This window comes from Oreochromis aureus, linkage group 5 (genome assembly GCF_013358895.1).
Source record: "Oreochromis aureus strain Israel breed Guangdong linkage group 5, ZZ_aureus, whole genome shotgun sequence".
NCBI classification, from domain to species: domain Eukaryota; kingdom Metazoa; phylum Chordata; class Actinopteri; order Cichliformes; family Cichlidae; genus Oreochromis; species Oreochromis aureus.
Window position 1 is genome coordinate 38,505,267 of NC_052946.1, and position 26,777 is coordinate 38,532,043.

Consider the following 26,777-nt stretch of genomic DNA (forward strand, 5'->3'; position numbering starts at 1 on the left):
GGTGTCGTGGAAGCTCTGCTCTGTGCTGACTGATCATTGAACTGATTGCTGGACATTTGAACTACGCTGCAGTCGTGATGGGCAGAAACTGAATCTACAGAACAAATTTTTTTCAGACTTTAGGCCAGAATACAAACAACAACAGGAGCATCTAAACCAGAAAGCTGCGGGACAACAGTCTGATTTCAGGTCAGCTAACATTAAGACCATAACGTGATGTAATTACTTGGTGCTGTTTTTTTAGCTGATGCTGAAGTTCTCATGGTTTGTTTTTCACCCTGTAAGTCTTTCAAAGCCGCGTATGTTGTCGCCCGTCAGCATTTCGGATGCTTTTACACAGATAGTGAACCCAGCAGCACAGAAACATCTGATTTCAGTGGACCATCAAACTGCAACACAAAGCCAACCTAATGTTTAGTAGAGAGCTGCCTGAATAGAATTACACAGCTCTTGGACTCAGTACTGGACAGTGAAGTCATTGTTCTATTCCCCCTTAAAAATATCTGCTAGGTGTGCATTTGTTGGTTTACATCACTTCCGTGCACAAAGAACTCTTTCTCTGTCAAACCTGAACTTTTCTAGAAAAGAAGGGTGACCATGGACCCGAGGAACACCCCATCCTAAATTCAGCAGAGGCCACGCCCATCATGGAGGAACTGGATGTCGGGGAAGATGGCAGGAAAGGTTAGTAGTATTATTTTGTAATCCTATAAATAAATAAAACAAACTTATTGGAAAGCACTTTTTTCAGTGGTGTTACGGTGGCTGGAGCCCCCTCTGCTGGCCAAACCTGAATACAGCGTGAATACTTCTGTAGTTCTGTTGAGTATGAAATATTAGGAAAATGTAACAAACGAAATGCAGTTGTGTTCTACATATCGTGGCATTGGCTACTGTAACTGAACAGTGATAAAGAGGGTACATACCTCGACCTGAGCTCAACATGTCCTCCACACCGAGTATGACTCGAGCATAGACTGTATATGAAAGATGAAGCCACCATGACTTCACAGTTTGAAGCCTTAACGTTAGCATGTTGGCTGTAGTCCTGTTTAATTTTTGGAGCCAGATGTTCTCACTGTTATTTGGACAAGAAAGTCAAGTACCAACTTACTAGCTAAAGCTAACAAGGCTAATTAGCAAGCTGCATGAATCAAATGCACAGCAATCAGAATAACAACTGCTAACATGTGTGCAGCAGCAGACTAGACCAGATTAGGGTTTTACTCACCCAAACTAAAGCACAGAGTTCTTGGATATTTCCAGTTACATGACATAAATCATTTTCAGCCTCAGAGGCTGTGACTCAGAATTATATCCCTGGATATAGAAATTATTCAGATTAGTTAGTTGAAATTATTTCTTGAGAACATCAAGATGATGTCTCCCAATTTTACTTATTTCATTATGATGGGTATTTGGAAAGAATAACTCTTGCATTTTGTACTATCTGTATGGTAAAGAATCCTTACAGAGAATTGTAGTTCCCGATCTGAATGTCTACACTGGGCCAAACCTCTGAAGATTTTTATGTCAATTCATCTATAAAATTGATGTGGTCGTGAAACCAAACAGACAGAACTAATCACATCACCTTTTAACATACATCTCCACTAAAATTAGTAAAGAAACCAAAAACCAAAAAAATCAACTGGCCAAATTAAGATTTCTATGCTCAGCAGTGCCCGTGACGAACAGTACATGTGTACATGTGACATGAAGCATCTCAGGACTCAGCAATTTTCACAAATTTTAACAAAAAGACAGAAACCTGAATTTTGACATAAAACTGTTCTGATCTTATTATGGTCATCAGACCATAATTTAAATTTTTTAAGTGCGAAAAAAAGAAAGTCAAAAAATATCATCATATGTTGTGAAAAGAGGAAAAAAACATCTGGAAACTAGGATTCAATTTGATAAGTGAAGTTTCAAAAGACCAGTCAATGATGACATGAACTGAGGAGTGCTGTTATAAACGAATGCCTGACATGTGAATACGTCTTATTTACCCTCGTCCACGTTCTATCGATTATCTGATTTACGGCCTCTGATAATGATCCCGCCCAGCCCCCCTGGGGTCATGACCCGAGGTTAAACTGGTGACAGATGACAGATAATCTTACCTTTCAAACATCCGTTTAGAAAGTTTCTGAGTCTCAGTTTATCAGCAGTCAGACGAAACAAGCAAAGAAAGACTTAATTTACAGGTTTGAAGTGTTAGAGCTCAAAGTGAAAGTGAATCAGTTCTTGTTCATGTGATTATTAAGGGAGGCTGTGTGAATACTAGATGCTGTTTAATCTCCTTTCATTCTCTGTTTCTCTTTACTTGCTACTAAACCGTACTAACGCCATCAAACCTCTATGAACAAATAACAGTCCAACAGCAACCCTGCTTGTTGAAAAATGGCACAATGACATGTCAAGCTCAACTGCCAGAAAACACTTTCAAAGAAAGAAAACTGAACGTCTCATTTGGGAGAAAAAGTTGATGGTCTAAGACTGGAAAACCCTCCAAAGCCTTACACATAGCTGCCCTGATAGATTCCTGTATCTGATAATTATTCCTCTGAAGAACAATTTGCACTGATTTGAATTTTACATTCAGTTTATGAGCAGACATTATTAAAATGTCATTTTTACCTTATCTGTCAATTAAGAATGATTAATCTTCTAGAGGCACAAATATTTCTTATTTAAACAGCTGGATTTGAGGTCATCTCCTACATCATGATGGTGCTATACTGGCTCATGTCTCTACATCTGATTGGGTCATTTGTAAGTTTGTTTCCAAGACTTGTCACAAATACACACCTCAGATTATAGAGCACTGTGCAGTAATCTAGAGTCACCTCCATTTCATTAACACTGGAAGTAGGTGCAGCGATTTATGAGCAGATGTTCTGATATAATCTGGCACACCTCGCTCAGAATGGCTTCAGCCGTCTTTCCACTGATAACATTTCTGCTGAAGCTTCAGTGAGCAGCAGATGGGTCAAATAAAGATCCAGATGCATTTCTCAGGTTCTCTGTTGGGTCTTTGCTGGGTTCTGTTCCCGTTTCTTAAGGACATGACTTCAGACACTGTTCATCTGAAGCAGTTTTAGGCCTGGCACTTCTTTGTTTCTCCTACACTTGTCCTGTTTCCACAGTTTTTTAGGCATACACTGAACACCATGATGAGATATACCAAGTTACTGGCTAATAGCTCTTTGGGAATCACCTTGTTAGTGCAAAAACACATTTTTACGTTTTCTTTTATAAATAAAAAATAGATTAAAAATGTAGAGATAAAAAAAGTGAACAAAACAGGACACAGCACTGTTTTTTTTTTTAAATAGGAGCCTTTCTATGCTTGAATGATTCATAAGTCAGATTTAAGTAGCTTAACAAACAAAAACATTCCTCTGAAAATGGTCAGGTACAAGGACTGGACTGAAAACGAATGAAAAAACAGGGAATGTCCAAAGAAAAACTTTGTCAGACTTAAAGAAAGCTTTTGCTGCAGACAGCCTAAAAAAATACAAGAAAATCTCCTTTGAAAGCAAAATATAAAGAAATGAGGGAAGCCTCAAGGCTATGGCACAGTCCTGTGCAGATATATAGAATTAGGCATGCATCATTCAGTACAATGAAACTTAAACGTCCACAGCTGTGTTAATAAACTGTGGTTATGTGGTTATCTTTGTGCTGTGGGCTAAACTGCATCCTTTCACAACAGTAATGCTACACATTAAAAAACAGCCTCGTCTCACTATCATTGTCGTGTAAAGCAGCCAAAAAACATCTGGTACATAACTGAGACACACCAGCAGCTTGGAAAAAAACTGCAAGATTTTATAGACCAGGAACAAAAACAAACTTGATAAATTTGAGGAGGCACATCAGTTAAAAAATAAAGGGTTTAAAAAACATTCCTGCTACACAGACTTTTATTAAATATCTGCTTTTTAGACACATCAATGGATGGCAGTGTTCTCTACCGACTTTGTGTTCTTTCAGTGTGATTGAATATGACTGAACCACTGAGATTAAATCAGCAGGTGAAAGAGCGAGATGTGGAAAAACAGAAAGGTCAGAACGCACAGTTTGACTGACAGGCTGGACTCACACTGAGAAGAAAACACGTCAGCTCTGAGCTTCAGAGATTAGAAAGCTGGACAGAGACGGAGGTCATATGTTTGTATAACATACAGAGACCCGGAGTGAGCGTGAGGGGAAAGAAAGGATGTAGAAAAGGTGGAGATCAGAGAGAGCAGTTTGGATGTATACAGTGAGACGGGCGGAGAGGCTGCGGTTGTTCTGTAGGCGGTTTGAGGTTTGAGTGGCAGCTGGAGACCATACTGAGATGAACACAGCACTTCTTGTTGTTAGATTTAGATTAGAACCAGATGTCAAGTCCGCTACTGCGAGCAGTTTCACTACCTGCCTGCCCGTCTTTGAATTACACCCCGACTTCCTCCACCGCCTTTTATTATCATCTGCCCGCATATGTAAAAGGATCTGAGCCCAGTTATATATAGACTGTGGCTCAGGTGGGTAAATTATCATCATCAATATTATTAGGAGTACAGAGCCTGTTTAGACAGTCTATTCAGTGTATGTGTCCTCTAAATGCATCGCATGCAGCTAATAATACAGTTATAGAAAAGGACTGAAAGTCTGAATGTGGCTGTGCAGGAGAGGTAGCTCATCAGTCCCAGCTTTCCTTTTTATTTAAAACACAAACAAACTTAGGAGTAGGTCTAATTTGAGTCTGTGTCGTAAACCTTTGGACAAACAAAAACTAACCAACGTTTTGTTTTATGCATTTAATGCAAAAGAGAAATTCATTTTCTCATTTCGTCAGCATGTGAGACAACAAGTAACATCAACAGCTGTTTCACTAACAACATTTTTCCACTCTTTCACAAAAATATCTGGATATATTTGTAGTTCATTGCATTTCTGTTTTGGTTCACTCGAGTAGTTCTCAAAAATGTAAAAAGCAAAAGAAAAAATAAAGAAAAACTGCAGCTATTCATGCAATGATTGGCTGAATGAGCTCCAGAGTGAGCACTGCATTATTATTCATGAAGACTCACTTTTTTTTTCCCTAGAAAAAGGAGGTGTGGACCCCTTGCACCCAGTAATTTGCACCCATGGCTGCACTGATAGCCCACGAGCCCCTCTTTAGTCACGCCTGCACTGCTGACCCGTTTAAAGTTTCCCAGAGACACGGCATCGCTGATCATCCGCCTGTATCATGACTCTGTCACCTCCAGTCTGTCCACCTGCCTGTATGGCTGTATAATTAACCTTCTCTCTGACTGACTGTGTTGACTTAACCACATGAGCCCTGACCCGTCTCTGTGCTCCAGTAGACTCTCCCTGAATGGTGGCTTTGACTGCCTGAAGCATCACCTCCAGGCAACCAGTGTGAACCCAAAGCCTCTTTCACTCTCTCTTACACTCACATCTATTTTCAAATGTGATGTTTCTTAAAAATCAAAACATGAACATCTGTCAGCATATTATATCGTTCCACTTCATTTCACTTACTCATCATTTGTTTCACTTCAATGTAAAACAGTTACTGCAGCAAAAACTGTGCAAAAATCAAAATAAAATCAGTGAGAACATTTCTTTAGTAGTGCATTATTATCATGATCAATACTTTTTCCAAAGATCAATGGTGTCCTTAAGTTCATCCGAGCCAAACCGGACCTTATCCAGCATAAAACTTTCAGAGGCTTTTTCAAGCTCCTTAAAGTCTGAAGGCCTCTTTGGAAACTCTTTTTGAAGTCACAAACTGCTTGTGTTGGCATTTGACTAACAATTATTTTCATTAACAGTTTATCCACAGATCATTTCAGTGAATAATAACTTAACTGTTTTCTCTGAATGCCACAGAATAACCCAGTTTTGAGTTTAATTTTCCTCCCAGAAGCTGAGCCCATTTTTTTAGTTTAAAATTTAAAGATTTTTACTTAAATCGAGAAAAACAGCGAATTGTTGCATTTTAAACTCCAGTCTGTTTGACTGGATTACTTAAAAGGTGGTTGAAATTATTAATCAGATATTAAATTAAGTCCGTTCAGTTATAATCAACCAATAAAACTTACATGCACACATATCACACGTGACCATATCACACGATGAACTCCATGATTTCTGCTTTGTGCATACCTTTGCTCTTGAACCAGGCTGCAAAGCACCGCATTGTCCTGCACACATCTCCTCCTATTTCATTCGGTTAAATGAAGTTTAAATGATGCGTCAACTGTGATATGACCCCGTTCCCATCATGATAGTCTCTGCTTTGAACAGTATCACTGTGAAATCAGTCTAACACTTCGTTTCCTCTCAGAATCACTGCTGCACCGACCGGGCTTCCCTGAGGCGGACACCGCTCTGTTATACCCACCTCCTCTGTCCCCGGACCCAATCAGCCCGCTGACTCACCTGGGGACGCTGCCGTCCGGACACGATGCAGCGAGGACGGGTGGATGGGACAGGTAAGACGGAGAACCAGCCGGGTGCTCAGACCTCCGCGACAAAAGTCCCGAAACACACGCACGCAGGGTGTCCCGGTCGGGAAAGGTGAGGTCACGGTTTGCTGAAGTTTATCCCAAAGTCTCTGAGAGGAGGTGAGGAATGAGCGCGCGGACGTTTAAAAGTTTCAGGTCAGCTTCGTGTTTCTGCCGCGCTGACCTTCCCTCGGTTTTACTCACTGTTGGAATGAAGTGGTGCAGTGATGGTGAGGAGGTATAAAACTGCCAAGAGAAGTATTTGGGGAGGTAGAGACCCCGCCCCCCGCCCTTTGAAATCCGGACAATGTTGAGCGCGCGCAGAAGTTTGGAGAGGTGAGACCTGCTGCGACGCACGAGCGCACAAATGCTTCTGCTTCATAAAGTTCATCAAGTGTTTTACATGGTTTTACAGCTAATTTGTGACTGATAAGTAACTCTCTCATGTTCAATTTTGTAACTGTAATGTCATTGCTAAAGTAATGTGATTACATTAACAGTTTTTATGCCAAAGAAAACGAGTCCCAGGAAATGTGGCAGGAAATGTTCAGAGATGTCGATGTTCATGTCAGACAAACCAAAACAGTTTGAATTATGATATTTGTGTTAAATTCTTACACGTGATATGATATTTGTTTTTATGAATAAGTCATGTGACCTGAAAATATAATCAGGTTGGGTGTTATTGTCTTTCTGGCCTTTAGCTATAAAAAGTTAAATCTAGTTTGAAAAAGACTGGAACATAGACTGTATATAAAAGATGAATGTATCCAACTTGGCATCACGGCTTAGTTACTGAGGTCCAGTTTTAAAGCCTCCAGCTGTGCATTTAAGCTGTTTCTGTCTTGGTTTTGTGAACCCAGATGTGATGAGTGAGGAGCAGATTACAGGTAGATATGGAGGCAAACAGCACAGTCCTCAGTACTGAGGTAGGTCTTTCCTGAAGCATTCATTGTCATTTTTTATTTTGGAGTTGCAGGGAGCATTTGTAAATAAACCCCTATACAACTGGACTTTATTTTGCAAACAGAATGGTCGCCCCCTGCTGGTCATCAGAAATAAAGCTGCTATGTAAGGTATTTCCACATCACTGTCAGGCTTCAGACTTAAAAGCTACAGCCATCTTTTATATACTGTCTATGACATGGAGCTACACTTCTGTTGTGGCTGAAGCAACATCCCATAATCGTATCCTAGACCAGTCAGCCCACTAAACACACACTGGTGTCCAAACTAGAGCAACCGATCATTACCAGTAGTTCAGAAAGGCCCCACTCACACAGGCGACCATCTGGCAGCCACTGGTCATAAGGGAAAAATGAGTATTATCCCAAACAGTTGCAGGTGGTTGCTGAAGGTTTCTGGCAGTTGTGAAACTGATTGCTAAAGCCCCATGCAGACCTAGAGACGGGTTGCTAGGAAAACATGTATTCTGCAACCAGTTGGCACATGGTTGTAGGAGGTTGCTGGCAGTCGCTAGAATAAAACTGGTCACAAAATGGTTTCACATGATGTACCAAAAATCTCCTACTGCTTTGCATGGAAGACCATAACTTGGCTGCAAACACTCGCAACCTACTAGTCAAGCGTTAGTGTAACTAAAACATGCCATTCAATGCCTTCAAAGTAAAAGTTTCACTTTAATGTTTTCTGTTTTCAGTTTGCGTCCCACTTTTTTAGGTTTTACTAGAGCTCACAGAGTAAATGTTGAGTTTTTGCAGACAAGTCGACGCTTCCATGCAAACTATAACTGACCTGGGCAATCTGTTGGAAACACCAGCAATCAGAAAGAGGTTTTAGGTGCAGTCCTTTCTATGTGACCAGTCTCACCAAACAATAGCTGCAAGCTCGAAACTCCAGCAGCCACTCACAACCGGTCGAGAAATACACTTTTTTCTTAATCAACCTCCGGCTCATCACCAGCTTGGATGTAAATTTACTGAAGGTTTTAAAACTTCTAATTTATAAACTTTTCTTCCACTTGTGGATTTTAGGACCCAGACACATGTTAAGTTCATCATACTAACAAACCCAATAATTGTAGTCATTTTAACCTTCAAATACTTGTGTACTAGAACAACATCTGGATGTAGATGCGAGTGTATTTCTGTCCACCCCTCCCCCGTCCTTCTTCAGTTCATTCTGTGTTCCTGGTGTGAAATACCAGGAGCCCCGCGCTCCTGACACTTTGCCCTTTGACCTGTGAAAATTTGAAGGTCTAATTTAAACTACAAACTGGTGAAGACACACACAGCCATTCAAGTCTGAACCCTGACCCGTGGAGAGAGGTGTTAGTAGGATCTGATGTTCAGTACAGCTGGCCAAGCAGCCGCTCGCCCTTATGGGACCAGGCTGGTCTGAATACATGTATCATCATCAGGGTAGAGATCATAGAAGGACTTGTATATTTAGTGACTTTTCCAGGTGCACAAATAATATAGTTGCTACATGGTTTTTCTGCTCAGTAACAGTTTAGGGCTTCAAAAATAATATAAACTATAAGAAAGAAGTGATACTTGATTTTTTCCCCTTTTTCGTGGTGTTAGATTTATTGTAATAGAACTGAGATTATAGTTTGTTGTCTGCCATAATATGATTGGAAAAAGTTTCTTATGAGTTGTTCAAACGTGAATTTCTTTCTATGCAAAGCTTGAAAAGTGAAGTCATGTTTCTTGACTGAAAAGTCTGCATGTGAAGCTCAAAGCATCCACTGTGCCATCTATGTTTGGGACTTTAGTCCTTCTCAGTTTCTCCACATCTTAATATCCTAATATTCAGATAATAGTTGTGAATGAAAGTATGCGCTCTTACCTTAAATTTGTGTGAGAACTTGGTTGCTGCCACAGGAAATGGTTGCAGGTTGATTTTTCACCACTTACATAATTCAGCTGTCTTTTGAGTCCTTCCTTATTCCCTCGCCTTCCTCCTCTCCTCTCCTCCTCTCCTCCTCTCGTGTCGACAGTCTTCATTAGGAGTAGCATTCCAGACTCCAGGCCCCGGGGTCGTAACTCTGTGTCTGGCTCCTCATTACATCGCTACAGCAGGGAGAAAACACAGCTAATGTGACAGGCGCTATTGTTACAGAGCTACACGGGGTCAGTCAGCTTGTTCTTTCAGCCTTTTGCCTGCTGTTCAGCTCAGCATTTAAAATCTAATCACACAGAAGGAGGCCGCGTTAACAGAAGTAATGAACACTTTAAAAAGTAAAAACGTTGTAAATGACCTGCTCAAACTCAGGATTAAATGAATAGAAAAAGCAATAAAATCTAAGTGTGAAGCCTTTATTTGATTAGAGCACTGCTTTGTTGCCTTGTAATTACAAAAAATCCAGCAAGTGGAAACATAATATCAAATACTAAATGTCCATTCAGAAAACCCAAGTCTGTGTTTGTGCTTCAGGAATCTTTTGTCCCACTTAGTCTAGTTTTGTTCTGGCAGTGGCTCACCTGCTGTTCACTTACCTGCTGTTCACTTTACTGCTGTCAAAACATGAAATATCTAAAATTTAATGACTGGAAATAAGACTTTGAAGGTTTTTTTTAATTAAGTGTCAATCAGAGGAGAAAATGAACAATACATGAAATAAATAATGTGATTAAACAATAGCTTTTAAGTTCTGCCTACATTTGAATCATGTTTCTCTTTATTTGCAAGAAAAACAAACATGCATATGCATTCATATATCTCCTTTGGTGTATGTTGATATTAAACATGGCCCACGTTTCGAATAGTGAGGTCAGTGTAGGTACAAGGAGTCCAACCTGCTCTAAAAGTTTATCTTTTTGACTATTTTGAACTGTGAACATGTAAATCTACTAAAATAATGAATATGAATCCAGACATGAGCAAAGATGCTCTGTGGAACAAAATGAAACAAGAGAAACCAGAGGCTTAGAAAAGAAATGCAATAAGCATAAAGACAGAAGTCATGTGATCAACAAAGATAGATCTAAACTGTAAATTTAAACTACATATAAAGTAGCATGCATTGAATAATAAACTGCATGTATTTGCATCAGCATATGTGTATTAACATGTTATCTTTGTACAAGTAACCAGTGAGTTAACAAGCTCTGATCAGACAGGATTATTTTGCTTTCATTTGGTCCTGAGTCTGTATCTGAAACTAACTTATGCATTTAAATTTGTGAAAATTACTGCGTCTCCTGTCTTTTCTTTCTGTGCTGGTGGAAACAGGCGAATGTTTTCCAGCTATAAAAAGAATTGTTCCATGTTTTAATGAGTCTCTAACAACACTGTTATCCCATCTTTAGCTTGCCTGTATTTATATCTGCTGCTGTTGAGTCTCTTCTAAAGATGGATGGAGTGTCTGCTGATGGTAATTGTGTGCTTAGTCTGAGCTACTTTGTGGGAACATGAAAAAAACTGTAAGTCAAACTACAGTTGGATTTGTTTCTTGATAACATGGTAAAACTCTAGTCTGCTTCATTCATGTGTCACTCAGCATTGTTTTTTAAGGAAACGAGCAGGTTTTCACCACTTTAACCACGTCCATGTGTTCGTTTATGATGGCAGTGAGCTGTCTGCCTGAAACGGAGTCTTATTGCACACATTTAGTTTCTGTGAAAAACACCAAACTGGGCTGAGATGCTGCAGACATCACACAGAGTTTAGAAACTGACCTGATTTTAAGTCAGGTCATGATGGTGATGGAAGATGTTTTGGAGCACTGGTCATTCCTGTATTATGAATATTTGTGACCCCTGGTTTTTCCTGAAGTGCTCCATCAATGTTCACACTTGTAGATAAACCATCAGCTGCTGAGATATTCTATTGTCATAAAGTTTGCCCCAAATATTCGCACCTCCATCAAAACTTTAGGATCTTTTGTACATATTTTTCTGTTGAGCACCATCAGAATCTTGGCTTTCCCCATAAACACACTATGTGTTGTTTTTTTTGCTTTTCTTTGTGACAAACATCCTTGTCGTCCAATCAGGAGACTGAACTCGGGGTTTCAAGGCTGCCAGTTACTGGGAGCATCAGCAGATCTAGGACGAGAAGCCCACGCAGACCAGAGTGTCACCATCCTGCACGCCAAGGTCGCTCAGAAGTCCCTCTGGCAATGAGAAAAGGTTTGGTGATGATTTTATAGAAATAAAATAGGTTACACAAATAATCCAAAAAAAGTTGATTCTGTTCATCTGGACGTAGCGTTTTCAGTGAGAGAAACATTTCGTCACTCATCCAGGTGACTTCTTCAGTCTCAGCTGACTGCAGGTTTCCACAACCTTATAAACAGTACATTTGCACAATAACTGAAACCAGCACCACTGCATGAACAATGAGCTGTGAGGTCAGTTTATGATCATTAATATGCAAATTATAATGTCAACAACCACTGATCAATGATGATTGAGCATGCATCAAGACATTACACAAATAAACTTGCAGCATTAACACATTTTATTAAACCCAACACACAAATCTTTTTCTAACGAACGGATTCGTCTGACTGTTTCAGCTTTACAAGATCTGAGGGACAGGTTCAGATTTCCAAGTTTTTTCTTAGTTACTTTAACATCTACACAGAAAACAGTGATAAAATGATTTCCTCGAGTTACAACAGACAATTTCTTTTGGACCCAAACCCCAAAGAAATCCTGTTTACTTACACATGAAGTCACAGAAAGCAGGACATTAATAAGAAATCTGCAACATATTTGAAATTTGGTGGAAACTTAATAACAAACCAGTAATTTCACCTCTAGCTACAGCCAGCTACTGGCACACGAAACTAAAATTAAAGCTGAGATTTAGGAATTGAAGTAGACGCAGGAAGGTGAATATATTTTTTGAGTTTTTGAGAAACTGCAAAGTTTATTTGCAGTTTTTTATGTGCAGCCAGTTTCATGAAAGCCAGGCTGTATGTTAAGGATAATTCATGTGATCAAAACTCCTTTATTATTTAATTTTCTAAGGTCATATTCTGTCCTGCAATATGCTTTTGAAGATTATTATTCATGATGTAATTTGTTCTCCTGTATGTCCTGTAACTGCCCTGAGCTGTCATATTCAGGCAGCTGAAAAAGGCTGATGTGAATTGTTGGCATGTTCACCTTCTTTAACCAGAGTTTATTATTATGCACGACAATTAGAGTTGTGACCAAACAAGCTTCTTCTAATTACTTATTGGGGCTTTATGTTGAGCACAACATGCGTTTGTAATACCTGTAATACACATGAGACTCACCTGATTTTAACAGATTAATGAACAGATGAAGAAAATCTTGAGTTAATGTAGAGATTAGTAAAATCAAGCATGTGAACTGGTTTAGTTGGATAAAATCTGCTGTTTCAATGACTGTTTCTGCATCACCTACAGGTTCTTCTGCCCTCCTCCTTGTGTTTACATCACTGGCCATGGATGGAAAGTCATGCAGGACCATTTAAAAGGTAAATAAAGATGATTATAGTCAACTTTACATTAAAATTTGGGCGAATATTATGTCTACATTCTTCCACTCACTGCTGTTTTTCCTTCTCATTGTCTTTTCCATCCAGCGGCCGGTTATGGCGACTCTGTGAATCGAGTGTGTGGTTACATGTGCCTGGACAGCTCCAGTCAGTCACAGGCAGACGCATTCAAACTGGTGTTCGATGAACAGCCAAACTCCAGGGTGAGAACTCTCCGGTGGCCGTGAACAAACCTTTGTGCTGTCTGTTTTTGTCGACAGTCGTTCGCGGTTAGCCTCAGGGGCTTGGGTCCTGGTTGGTGTGTTGCCGGGGTTGTGGGCGGGTGGGTGTATGGGGGCCCAGTCCTGGCGCAGGGTGCCGCCTGTGCATCGAACCACCTGGGGGGCTCTTCAACTGGTGGGGGAGGTTGTCAAATCCTGCAGGAGATTTCCTCTCTTCAGGACTCTCTCTCTGCAGGAGGGGAGCTACAGGAGAGGTGGAGGAAGATCTCAGCCTGGGCGTCTATTGTCTTGTGTAGTCTGGAAGATGAGTGGATGATGGGGTGGGTGCAGTTTTCTCTGTGGTGGGGTCGGGTGGACTGTCCCGGGCTCTGTGGGGCTGGGCGGCGTTGCTGCACTGGGCCCCGGTCCGGATGGGCCTGGGCCCCCCTTTCCCTGGCGGGTTGCAGAGTATGGGGGTGCCTACTGGGGTCAGCGGGGGAGCTGGCCCCAGGGAGGGGTCACTTGCCCCTCCCTTCCTTCCCTCCCCATCTCCAGCTGCCTCCCTCTTCCCGCTCCACCACAATCACCCACACATGCAGGGCCTTGGGGTAGGGGTGTGTCACCAGGGTGCAGAGGAGACATCCCCCCCCTCTGTCCCCTTCTGGCTGCCTCTGCCTCAATTTTATCCCACAACTTAGACATTCACATTACTCACACTCTCATTACACATACATATAGGATCTTGGGGGTGGGCACGCTACACGGATTCCAAATTACCATCAGGGTGTACACCTCACCCCTGGCGTCGTTGCCCACCTCTCAATTTTAAATACACGTAGACATTGAGGGCTAGCAGGAGGGGCTATACGCTTACCTGCTGCTCTGGCAGGTAGCTCCATGCCCTCCTGGGTTTTAAATGCACCTTAGAACACACATACATCAACACTACATAAGAGCGGGTGGAGGAGGTTTGAGTCTTCCTACACCCCCGTTCTCTGCGGCCTGCTGGGCGGGGGCTAGGAGGAGAGTTGGCCGTCCGACTGGGGTCTGGAATGTGGGGCCTCCCTGCTGCTGCGGAGTCGGGCGGTCTGCTTCTCCCACCGCAGGGAAAAGGGTAACACCACCTGGGTCTGGGCGCAGTTTCCCCTCCAGGGGCAAGGGTACCTAGACCCGGGGCTTAAATACGCTTGGGGAGTGTGATTGTGTGTACAGCGTCTCTTTATGTCCGTCTCCACGTTGGGTGAGTGTTGAGTAATTGTATATGAGAGCATGAGGGTGGGAATAGATGTTTGTATCTGTGTGTGCCTGTTTGTCTGTGTCTTTATGTCAGGTTGGGTATCAGGCGCCACCTCTCTGGGGACATCTCAGGCACTCCAAGGTTTGAGGCCCATCTCCCCCACCACTTCCCCTGCCGGTGGCAGGCGCCCTCAGACATCGGTGCGTTGGTGGTTCTTTGTGTCCGGGGTGGGCGCCCAGGTACCCACCGGCTCACTCCTTGGCGGCTGCTTATCAGGGCCTGGAGCCTGGGGCTCGCTCGGGCCACCGGGGATGGGGTGCCCTCGGCCTCTCAGCCCGGGGCTCGGTCACTCAGGCACAGCTGGCTGCCGGCGGAGCTCACGGGCACGTCACTGCAACCCCCGGCTTCTGCTCGCGGCTGCTGAGTGACCCCTCATCTGGGACTCTCCTCAGCTCTTTCTGGGATAGTGGTGGCTGCTGCCCCTCTGTTGGTCTTCCTTGGTCTCTTGTGTTCTGGGGGCCTCTGGATGTCTGGAGTTTGATCTCCTCCATACCTGCTTCATGCCCTGGAGGACGGGGCAGTGGCCCCCACACCCTCTAGCAGATCATTACATGAAGGAACCTTTTAAAAACAAGCGCGTTCATGCTCACAGGTGCACACACGGGTGATCACACAAACTACACCCTTTTTTGGCTCCTACCTCAAAGCACACTGTGCGCTGTCGATCGTGCTGCACAATAATGTTTAATATTTAGTATTTACTGTCATATTCCCATATATCATTGTGATGTTGTTTATTACTCTCGTTTTCTTCTGCTTGCTTTCTTTTTTTCTTTCTCAACAGGTGATCCAGGTGATCGATATATGTATTTTTGTCTGCTTATTCTGTTGGTTTTGGTTTTGCCCTTCTCCCCGTCCCTCTTCTCAGCTGTTTTTCTTTCCTCTTTCTTTCTCCCCTTTCTTTCCACCAGTCAAGTCTGTCCCGTATTCAGCAAGTCAAAATAAAATAAACAATAAAAAAAAAAAAAAAAAAAAAAAAAAAGAAAATTCCTTTTGTGACACTAATTTTCTGAGATTTACGCTCCCTTTGTCCCGTTAATTATCCTCTAAATTCATCTCCAGGTGTTCACTGATGGGGGCTGAGGTGGCACCAGAGAGCCATCTGCATCCATCCATGTCTTTGTCCTGAACAGTTTTCTGAAGATTTGCAAAATTTATTAGTTTATTATTTTCAGACATAATTGATTAGAGATGCTATAATGACCCTGATGTTTAAACTGAAATATTAATACAAAGTCAGTAATACCCATATGCAAAAGTTTAATTAATTATGCAAAGTTACAGAGTAATTTGACCAAAATTATTGCTATTACATTTCCAGTCTTACATATCACAAATGATCATTACTTTGATATCTAACTAAAATTTTGATCGATGGGAAGTGAAGTTTGGTAACATGACGGCTCTGAAACGTGATAATAGTGTAAAAAATCAGAATATACCTGACAGCTCCCTGCACATCGAGTCAATGTTAAATCCTTTTTTGATACAAAGTACACTGAGTGTCTTTGTTGCCCCTCAGTGGAATAAGAGTGTTGAAGTGACAGCATCACAGAGCAACACTGTGATCATCTGTAACGCTCAGAGCGCCAAACGACATTCTGAGTTTCTTTAAGTATGAATTTACTTGTGTTGTTTTGTTTTTTTTTTTTGCCTTTGTATAGTTGTGTTCTTCTGTCATTTCCTGTTTTACTTTGTTAGTTTGTGGTCTCTTGTTTGTTGAATGAAGTTTTACTTCCTTCTCTTGTGAACGTCTTGATAGCTGCTTTTCAGCTCATTCCCCACCTGTCTCCACTGTGTGTGTCTGTGTGTAATGCTGGTTTTCCTCTGTCCTTTGTGCCATTGTCTTTCCTTGTGTTTGCACTAAAACTCACTTTTAAATGAAATCTGCTTCCTGCATTCTGCACTTCTGGTTCTCATTTCTACAATCCACACACAGGAATATGTGACATTTAGCCCAAATTACCCAGAGTGCATCACCAAACAGATGAAGTGCATAAAAACTGCCAGACATGATTAGTGACCAGCACTCAGTCTACAAGCAGCAATCAGAAACACAACAGTTTAAGTTTTCATCTGCCACAAGATAAAGAGTGGAGGTCAGGATCAAACACAGGGCGCAGAGGAAACTGGTGTTAATGTCTAATGTGTTTGAGAAATTCTTTCTTTTATTTAATCTTTTTGTGTTTTCAGTGGCTGTTTGGTTAGTTTTAGGCACCAAAACTACAAAAATAGGAACAAAAATAGTCATGAACTGGTTTAAAATGAGTCCTTTCACAACCATAACCACACATCTGAAGTTTCTTTGTCACCACGTTGGTTTGGCTGAAAAGAAGCAGTAGTGATGAAACCTTGGCTTTGTTAAGAGTTCTGAGGTTTTACACACAGTTATTAACGTCGCTGTCATAAACATCGTCTGTTACACTCGTTAAACAACCGACCAGTGTTTTCACAGCGAGCTGTACACGTCGTATACTTTTGTTTTTCTTTGTGGGTTTTTTTGTAACTACCTCATATTAAAGGTAAAGTCTGCAATTTTCTTACGACATATGACGCATGACATTTATATTACACTGTGACAAGAGTAAAAAGAGTCCTTAGAATGAGTTTCATTCAGGCCGGTTGTCTGACAGTGAGCAGATAAGTGAATGATGATGTATGAACTGTTGTGTTTGAGCTCTGTGTGTGTTTACTCGGCCACGAGCATTCAACCTTTTATTTCAGGCCATTGTTGACTCAACAAACAGTCGCGTCTGACAGAAAAACTGCACGGCTGCAAACACGCTGCTCGTGCGCCGGCCTTTCGCTTATTTACTGACTGATGGAGAAACAGACGTGCTTCGTCTTTACTGTACAATCCTTCAGCCAAGTTTTAAATGCTGAGAAAAGCAGAACAAAAATAACCAGAAAAAGTTTCTTTCAATTAAAGTTATTTATGAAAAACAACATTCCTGAAGAGTTTTCCTCTCCTGCGTCTGATTATGTGAAGTGTAAGAAGTCTCACACTCATGCTGTCTGTGTCTCGTCAGCAGATGTTCGCCTGCGCCAAGTCGCTGTTCATCTCTGATCAGGACAAGAGGAAGCATTTCTGCTTGCTGCTGCGCCTCTTCTTGGGCAACAGACAGGAAGTGGGTTCTTTCAGAGCCGGATGATCAAAGTCATCTCCAAACCCTCCCAGAAGAGACAGTCCATGAAGAACGCTGATCGTGAGTTTATTCCACTTTTCAATCCAACACATCAGGGATTTCCATTTATTTTTAAACTGAGGACAAATGGCAGAAATGAACATTTGAAAAGGTCTTACATCATCTTTGTTGGATATTTGTGTTTGTTTTTCTTTTGAGGTCTGTTATAATTTCTTTAGCAATTAGACATTAGTATGATTTTTACTATTTTGGTCTCCTTGGTAACAAATACAGTAAAAAAGAAAAACACAAATGAGCAAAAACAAAAAATAGCCAAAATAAACTGACATTGAGTAAAATCATGGAAAATGATTTCATTCAGAAACAAAAGAGGGAAAAATGTGTTGTTTAAACTGTCTCTGTCAGCTCATGTGAGGACAAACAGAATGACTAAGTTTAACACGGATAGTCTCAGTGGTCTCTGGTTTCATGTGACTTAGTTCAGCCTGTGCAGATAGAGAGGAGTTAACCTGAAAACCAGAACATGCAGAGACGCAGGGAGAACATGCAAACTCCTCACTGAAGGACCAAATCAGGAATCCTCTTGCTGTGATGCCACAGTGCTGAGCTGCTGTGAAGCCTGAGCACACGTGTGATGGAAACACACATGTGTGCATATTTGTGCCTCACAGGTTTCCAGGTGGCTCACTTTATGTGGAACCGCACTAAATTTTCATCACTTGTCCTTCATCCCACACACTGAAACAATTTCCTATCATTTTACGTGCTCTATTTTAATAAAAGGCTCACAGGAAACACGATGCTCAGAGAGAGATATGTGGCTCTATGAACGCATCCCAACTGAAACCCAAACATGATTTAGAAGACACTGGAAAACAGAAAAGATGAGATACAAGATAATAGTTAAGACTTTAAATATGTGAAATAAGGGAGCGCTCCAAGACTGCTTCATAAGAACAAAGTTTATTTTATATTTATTGACCAAGCTAGTTTTTAAAACGTGTTTGATTAAAATCAGTTTCCATCACATGACTGTCACCGAGCCACGCTCAGAGCTTGTGTGTATTTATTTCTTATGTTCAATATCATTACATTTCAGACTGCCTCTCAGCGATAGTAACATGTCCCACGCAAACATCTTTTAAATCCCACTAACAGTGTGTGTGTGTGTGTGTGTGTGTGTGTGTGTGTGTTTCCAGTGTGCATCTCATCCTGCTCCAGGGTGGCTTTGTTTAACCGTTTACGCTCTCAGACCGTCAGCACTCGTTACCTCTCGGTGGACAGAGGCGCTTTCATAGCGAGCGCCAGACACTGGACGGCCTTCACCATCACCATGGGTAAGTGTGTGTGCGTGTCAGCATGTGTCACGGCTTGTGTGCAAACAGTACAGTAGATTCAAAGCTTTATATTCACACGCAAACACATGCTTTGGATACAGGGAAGGTCATAATGTTGTCAGTTTATGATTTAACTGTTTGACTTTAACTGAAAAACATAGATGTAGAACACAGACATCCCATAAAACTGCCATTTACCCTCAAACTGTAAATGTAATATGAAGGATGTTAGCACAGTTATACTGCCTGAGCTTCTTGTTCTTAGTCACACTCAGTAAAATGATTGCATTGAATGAACAATTATGTGGAGAACAATTATGGTTAAGCAACACAGAATACTTAAGAGCTCTTACTGCGTTATTTTACCAATTTCTCCTCCATAAATCGATGCAGGTAAGGTAGAAGTTGTTGTATACAAATTAAATAGGCAGGAAGTGTTTCTGCTGGTTTCTGGGTCCCCAAACAGAACCTACCCCCATGGTCCTCATGGTGTCTTTTGGATGCTTTATTCATCCAGCGTCCTCACCTAAACCAAACAGAGAAGTAGGAACACAGCATGTGGAAGGATTCGTGCGGTGTCATGTGTGTGAGAAATCAAATGACACTACACACTCTGCTGAGGTTCATCTATGAAAACAGGCTCTGATTTGTCTGTGATGGTGTCAAACTTGTATCGTCCAGTCAGCAGACGTGTCTTCTCGCCCTGCAGCCATCCTGCATAAATACAGTCACTGTGCGAGTGGTTATTCACAGTAAAGTCCTCAGTAAAGTCTAGAAGAGTCCGTTTAAAGATCTGTGAGGTTATTTATTTAACACAGTGCCCTGTGTGCACGGACCTCCCACCACCAAAACCCAAACCTCAGTCATTCATCCATCAGCACTTGGTCCTCTCTTCGATCACGCACACCGACGGTCTGTTTGTCCTCTGTTAGCAGAAAAGTCATGTAAAAGGAAAAAATGTAATAAAGCTGAAAATGACTTCAAGTGCAGACATTCACAGTCAGTGTGTGTGTGCTGCAGTGGAAGGAATATGAATATTCATGCATAGTTGTGTATGTGTATGTGTGTGTGTGTATGTGTATGTGTGTGTGTGTATGTGTAGTGGATGACCAGTGTGCTGATCAAGGGGGCTTTGTGCTGAGCGAAGGCTTCATCTGTTACGGCTGTGTGGTCCAATTAGTGTGCACCGAGTCTGGAGCAGCTCTGCCACCCATGGTAACACACACACACACACACACACACACACACACACACACACACACACACACACACAGAGCGTATGTAAATAGTACATACCTTGTATTGTCCACCATATGTGCTTTCACTGGTATTCTGGTGAATTTTATCTGCACTGAGCCAAAGCTTTAAAAACCTCTGCTGTAGTCAGTGCCGTCAAACAGCTGCAGAGGACGACACAGTGAGATGATAGAAACAAAAGACTGTAAATAATGACACCAAAAACCTTGTAGAAAACATGATAGAAATACCAGATACCTTTCAGTTCCTTTTATCCAACCATGCCACATTTCTACAGACTGGAGAATCAAATGATTTTTTTTTAATTCTGTGAAAAGAAAATTGTGTCAGACTGGATCTCAGGTCTGCGTCTGTAAAACATTAGGAAATTTCTAGGAATAGCCCCTCCCACAGCCACTGGTGTCATTAGTTGCAAATTTGGGGCAGTAAATTGTTTTTTCTGGGGGAAACACATGGAGTGTTTTCCAGATTAGCCACAGTTTATGTTTCTAAATCTAGTTTCTGGTTTGGCTGATATACATGAAACAATCGACCACTGAGATTAAATAACCCTGTAAATTCAGAAGTCTTGGCTGAAATTCTCTGAGCTCATCTCAGGATATTAAAACAATAACCACGAGATTTGGGAAAATCCTGCTAGTTTACTAAGAATCTTTAAATCCCAAAGCACACACGCTGCTGAAGTGTTTGTTAGCGAGACACCAGATACCTGGAAGTAAGTTGGATTAATCAATGTTGACTTTTCAACATCTTATCAACAAAAGGAGCTCTTTATAACCATCTATAGTTGGAAATTAGTGGGGAAAATGGGTGCGCTCTGCAGTTTAGGTAATTATTTGACCATAAAATCAATTAAGGTATAATCGCTGCTCAATACTGAATGACTTCCAGATGTGTGTCTGTGCAGGTGTTACATAAGCTGCTAATCCCAAAGATATCCTTCCAGTTTGAGCTGTTCTTAGACAAACGTCTGCACTGCAGTCGGTCACATTTCGCTGAGTACGCCCTTTCCCTGTACTTCCTAAACTGCTGTCATAACACCCTGAGCTGCTGGCCTGCTGGTAATTGGTGAGGGTATAGCCACACACTACACCTCTATATGTTTTTGTAGTTGAGGCCTATTGCAGCCGGTTTGTTTAAAGACAGAGAAAGCGGGTGTTGGCGTGACAAAGCCTTGGGCTCTGGTGGTCGTGGTCAGCGTTCAGCACCCGAGAGGTGAAGATGAATGTAAAGACAAAACGCTCAGCAGATTTAAACATGAGAACAAAGTGTTTCAGATTGTGTGTGTGGTGCAGTTTAGGGTACATTTAAGTGTTTTAATGCTGAGGTTTGGACTCAGCGCCAGAAAACACCAGTTAATTCAGTGTGCAACCTCCACACATACACCTGGCTGATGTTTGTACATCTTTTAAAACCCGAATCGCTCAGTTTCTGCTTGTTGTGTTATCTCAGACAGCTGCTCAGTGTTTATTTTACAGTCCTGCCCTCCGACTGTCATTGCAGGCACATTAGCACATTAGCCTCAAAGAGCTGCTAGAACAGATACAAAGTGACCAGTCATGGCGTTACAAGTAACGCGCTGTTACTAACGGCGTTACTTTTTTTCAGTAACGAGTAATCTAACTAATTACTATTTCTATCGTTACAACGCCGTTACAGTTACTAACAAAAAACGCGGTCGGCGTTACTATTTTCAACAAACAGGCGGTTAAAGCTGTGTTCAGCTTACCGCATCTTATATCAGTTGCACGGAAGTAGCTGTAAGTAATCTGAGCGCTACAGCTTTAAGCAGCTGCGCGCGCTCCCGCGGACGGTAATCACGATCACTTTTTGCCACAACACCTGGAGCTCAGGGGGCAAAACAATCGCATGAGTGCTGCTGTTTGACTGAGGAAGAATAAAGTAGTCGTGGTAAGCCAATTACATGACCACTTTAAGATGACAAAGCAACAAGGTGATATATACCAGTTTATAAATGGTGTTGATAGGCCACGTAAAACCAGAGTCATGATAAACAATATATACGCATGTTTTCCTCAATAGTTTTGTCACGTTTACTGTCTAAGGACAGCGCTAGCGAGCACTCTCTGCTTATGAGCAAAAAATAAAAAATCAAAACAAAAAACTGCCCTTTCTTGTTGGTGGAAAAATGTACCATGTCGACCAATCAAAAAATGATATGGCAACATGACATTTGGTTGTTTAGGAAGAGGGGAAGTTTTAGGGTGTGAGTGAGAGAGAGAGAGTTTTGAGGCGTGAGAGATTTGTGACGTTTAGCGTGTTTGGGGTGTGTAGTTAATGTGTTGTCTTGTGTAGTTAGTGTGTAGTGTTGTGGATAGTTTTGTGTTGTGTGTCCGAACAATGAGGCGACTGTTGTCTCCAGGTAGAAACAGGAGTGATACACCTGCTGCTGTCAGACCTGCAGGTATCAGGCTGTGATGTTCTCCTTTATAGTGGACAGAAATTATTTTTTTTGGAGTGGCACAAATAATTTGTGTGGCATCTTATTGTGTTCTTCAATAAGATGCCACACAAATTATTTATGCCGCTGATTGTTCTTTAAATAGTTTGAAATGGTTATAAATAAAAGGGGTAAAAGGTAAATGGATGCAAATAACTTTGTTGTTTGCAAAACTTGTGCATATGATTTTAAAATTGACAATTTATATTTAGAATAGAAGAGAAAAGAATAAAATAATCCTTTAATTGTCCCACGAGGGGAAATTTGGGTGTAACAGCAGCAAGAATATTTGCATTTAAACTTATGAAATATGATTCAATAAACATGTTTGTGGTTGTTACAGTAAAAAATATAAGTTTGTCTACTCGGATTTTATGTTTTTTGTCTGATTTTAGATCAATTGTGTTAATACAGTTTGTCAAAATGAAAACATAACTGTAAATTTAAACACGTGAGGTTGTGCTGAAAACAATGATACCAAACAAGGCAAATAAACAGTTTTTAAAGGTGAAATGTGGAGAGAAAATCAAAAGTAGTTAAAATGGCCAATTATACCCTGGACCCCAGAGGGTTAAACATTTTTTTTAAAGTAACGCAATAGTTATTCTTCAAGTAACTAATTACTTTTAGGATCTTGTAACTCAGTTACTAACTCAGTTAATTTTTTGAAGAAGTAACTAGTAACTAATTAATTACTTTTTCAAAGTGACTTGCCCAACACTGACAGTGACCCTCCATCTCATGCCTGATAGCTCCTTTTTTTTTTCTAACAGTTAAGTTGTTATTATTGAGGAAAATACTTTAATTATTCAAAACTGTCTGAGCTAAAGTTCTTCATCTTCGCCTTCAGGTGATCCGAAAGGTCAACAAGCAGCACGCCATCTTAGATGTGGACGAGCCCGTTTCTCAGCTCCACAAGTGCGCCTTTCAGTTCAGGGACAACCCTCACGCCTATCTGTGTCTAACCAACGACGCCATCATACAGTACCAGGTACTCTTCTTCGTCTCTTTCCCAGTCTTTGTTTTCGATTCGTCCTCCACCTGCCTTTGTTTATTTCTTCCAGTTGACACCTTCATTCTTGTCCTGTTGGCGTGTTTCTTCCTTTTAACCATCTCCTCCATCTTTTTCTTCCCTTCAGGCCCCGTTCAGCGTCAGAGATCCCAGCAAAGTGGTGCTGAATGACGGGTCCTGTTGGACCATCATCGGGGTGGAAGTCGTAGAGTTCACCTTCAATCAGGGACTGGCTTGTATCACGACACCAGTTAGCCCGTTTCCTGTTGTCACTGGGTTAGAGGTGAAGTGCCAAGACAAACCTTCACATTGTGTGGTTCTCATGTGTTTTCTACTTTTTTATTTAAAAAAGAGAAAAATGTGCTGTCAGCTAGAAATGGAGCAAACCACTCAGTCAAAACAAGGAGATCCAGAGATCCTTTTTTCTTCCTGCAGGTGAACGGTGGCGGACACGTCGCCATGCTGGAAATTCACGGAGAAAACTTCACTCCTCATCTCAAAGTCTGGTTTGGCAACGGCGAAGCAGAGACCATGTACAAGTGAGCGAGCAATCACAAGTCGACTTTGACTTTGAATCATGGAAAGCTGCTTCAGCAGGATAGAAATATAAAGCTGGAGAATAGTGTTACAGGGCGCCTTTTACCTAAAAACTTAACCTGTTAAATTTATATAGCCTGAAACCCTGCAGGGGGCGGAGCTTCTGTGCTCACAGCCGGAGGGACTTTTCACAGTTTGTTTTGTTCATTATTTGTTGTTGGAAAATAAAAAAAATGCTCCATATTTTTTTCAAGAATAAAATTCAGGAGTCTGGGAAAATATGATGAGCATCATCGATATAAAAAACTCTCCACTTTACCGTCTTCATCCGCTCTGATAGTCCGAGCCAAGCCTGGACCAGAGCGATGTATGAAGAGGTTTATGTTATAACCAAACATCAGTAGGAGGAACTCAGCTTGGCTCACAGGGAACAATCCTCCCTCTAACTCTTATGTGGGCATCTGTAATTTACAGACGGGCACCACAGAAACTTGACATCCAGCCGTGCTCTCACAGAATCTCATGTGACGCAAACCGAAGTAAAACGGGCCTCTGACGTCAGGATCCACCTCAGATCCCACACCTGAAGTGCTGAGGCATCGTAAGTCAGGGTCTCAGTGAGAGGAAGCGAGACTCTGCAAACACCCCCGCAGCTCTGCAGTGGCGTGTTTGAATAACAGCCGTTCACAATGTGCTGTTTGTGCAAGAAGCTGCAGTCAATTAGAAACATGATCCCTCCCTGCCAGGCCAGCCAGAGGCGCAATATAGGTTCAAATAAAATATTTTATAAAAGGGCATTCACAGTGTCTGCTGTGTGCTCAGACCTCGTATCAGCCACACATTTATGTTTAGTTTATGCACATTAACTTAAACAGCTTCTTTCAAATTCTCAGAAAGGAGAAACTGAAGAAGTATTAGGTATAGAAAAATGTCACATTTGCATTTTTTTCTTTTTCTTTGTATGTGTCACATTTTTATACCTTTTACTGTATTTTTTTTCTTTTTGCATCTTTCTATAACACAGTTTATACAGATGGGTTACATTTTAAGTTTAATGTCTTTAAAAACTCTTTAAAGGTCTTCACTTTATCTTTTTTTTACATTTGAATAAGATCAGATCATTTGTTTTGGTTCATTTTTGGTGCTTCCAGTGACGTCCTGCTCCTTACATGTTTACAGCAGTCGGCAACTTTCCAAGTTTGTCTTCTCATTTATTTTCCAGACCACAGCTCCGACTTTCATGTCCTTGTTTTTCCTCTCAGGTCTCCCAAATCTCTGCTCTGCGTCGTTCCTGATGTTTCGGTTTTCAGCGACGGCTGGCGCTGTCTGCGGCGCGTCATCACCGTCCCTCTGTCTCTCGTCCGATTGGATGGACTGATTTATCGCACCTCCTACAGTTTCACCTACACGCCTGAGCTCCAGCCGCCCCCGTCGGCCCGAATGACAGCAGGAGGGAAAAGAGAAGGAGGGATGGGTGGAGGACAAGACGATGACATCCTGTTGGAGACCATCCATCAGGAGTTCACCAGAGCCAATTTTCACCTCTTCATGCAGAGTTAACTCGTTTGTTTCCAGGAATCACAGAAAACATAAAGTGTACAAATAGCTGAACTGGAGACAGGTGTGACATCATAATTATCTTCCTTCCATCTGCTCTGCACATTAAAGTGTTTTCTTCAAGCTCAGTAAGAAAGCAAAATCTTATCTTTACATGGGTACGAGTCCACGCGAATGAAAAAGCCTTTAATAACTTTAGACAAGTGTTAACAGGAAACAGGAGATGAAATGGAAAAAAAAGAATGGCTGACGCCCCCTGATGTCACTGATGTCTCTCTGTTGAAGCTTCCACGTAAGCAGTTCGACCTCAGCCTCACTATTATTTTGGAGCCAGATGTGATCACATCTGTTAATCTGCTTACCTGCTAATTAGTGAGAGACTAATAAAAAAGAGACTTTTCAACACCAAAACCGAAGCACAGACTTGGATGTACAGCTGTGTTGATCTCAGTCGATCATCAGTTTGATGAAAACACACTGGCAGGAAGAAGTGTTGGCATTAATAAAAATAAATCACTACATCCTTGCATATGTGAGTTTAAGGAAAATTTGTTTTTTAAATATTTTTCTTAGGTAATAAAGGCAGCTATGCAAAATAAGAACAGATAAAACCTGAGCTTTCATCACATCTGAATATTTTCATGTGATCATTTAAAGAAGATTAGCAGCAGCTGCCCAAACATCTGGCAGGTTCAGACAGAGACTGTAGGATGACTTTGTGGTTTGTTGGATTAAACAAAACATCTGCTTTCTAAAATCAGGTGCTAGTGAAGCTTGACCATAACCTTTGACCTCGTTGAAGGCAGGCTAATAAAGAGACTATTAGCACAGAGTTTACGAAGGACACTGAACATTAAATATCACTTTATCCTTGTTCCTTAAAAATTTAATCTCTAAATTCAGTGTTCGAAGTGTTTGAAGTACAAATGAGTGCTGAGTGTGAGCAAACACACTGTGAGTTATCACTGATTTTTGCAGCCACCAGAGAAACACTGTGTGTCCTGTATGATGTGTTCAGGGTCTCTG

At 41.4% G+C, this 26,777-nt stretch overlaps 1 protein-coding gene and 1 pseudogene across 1 annotated transcript in view; one reads left to right on the forward strand and one right to left on the reverse strand.

The window, feature by feature from the left end:
- Window positions 1-6,578, reverse strand: part of LOC120440348 (matrilin-2-like) — a 41,680-nt gene extending 35,102 nt beyond the window's left edge. The window contains exon 1 of the mRNA XM_039612679.1: window positions 6,445-6,578. The gene's annotated coding sequence lies outside the window, so the exon portion shown is untranslated. The remainder of the gene's footprint in view (window positions 1-6,444) is intronic.
- Window positions 1-26,203, forward strand: LOC120440286 (annotated as a pseudogene).
- The last annotated feature ends 574 nt before the right edge of the window (window positions 26,204-26,777 follow it).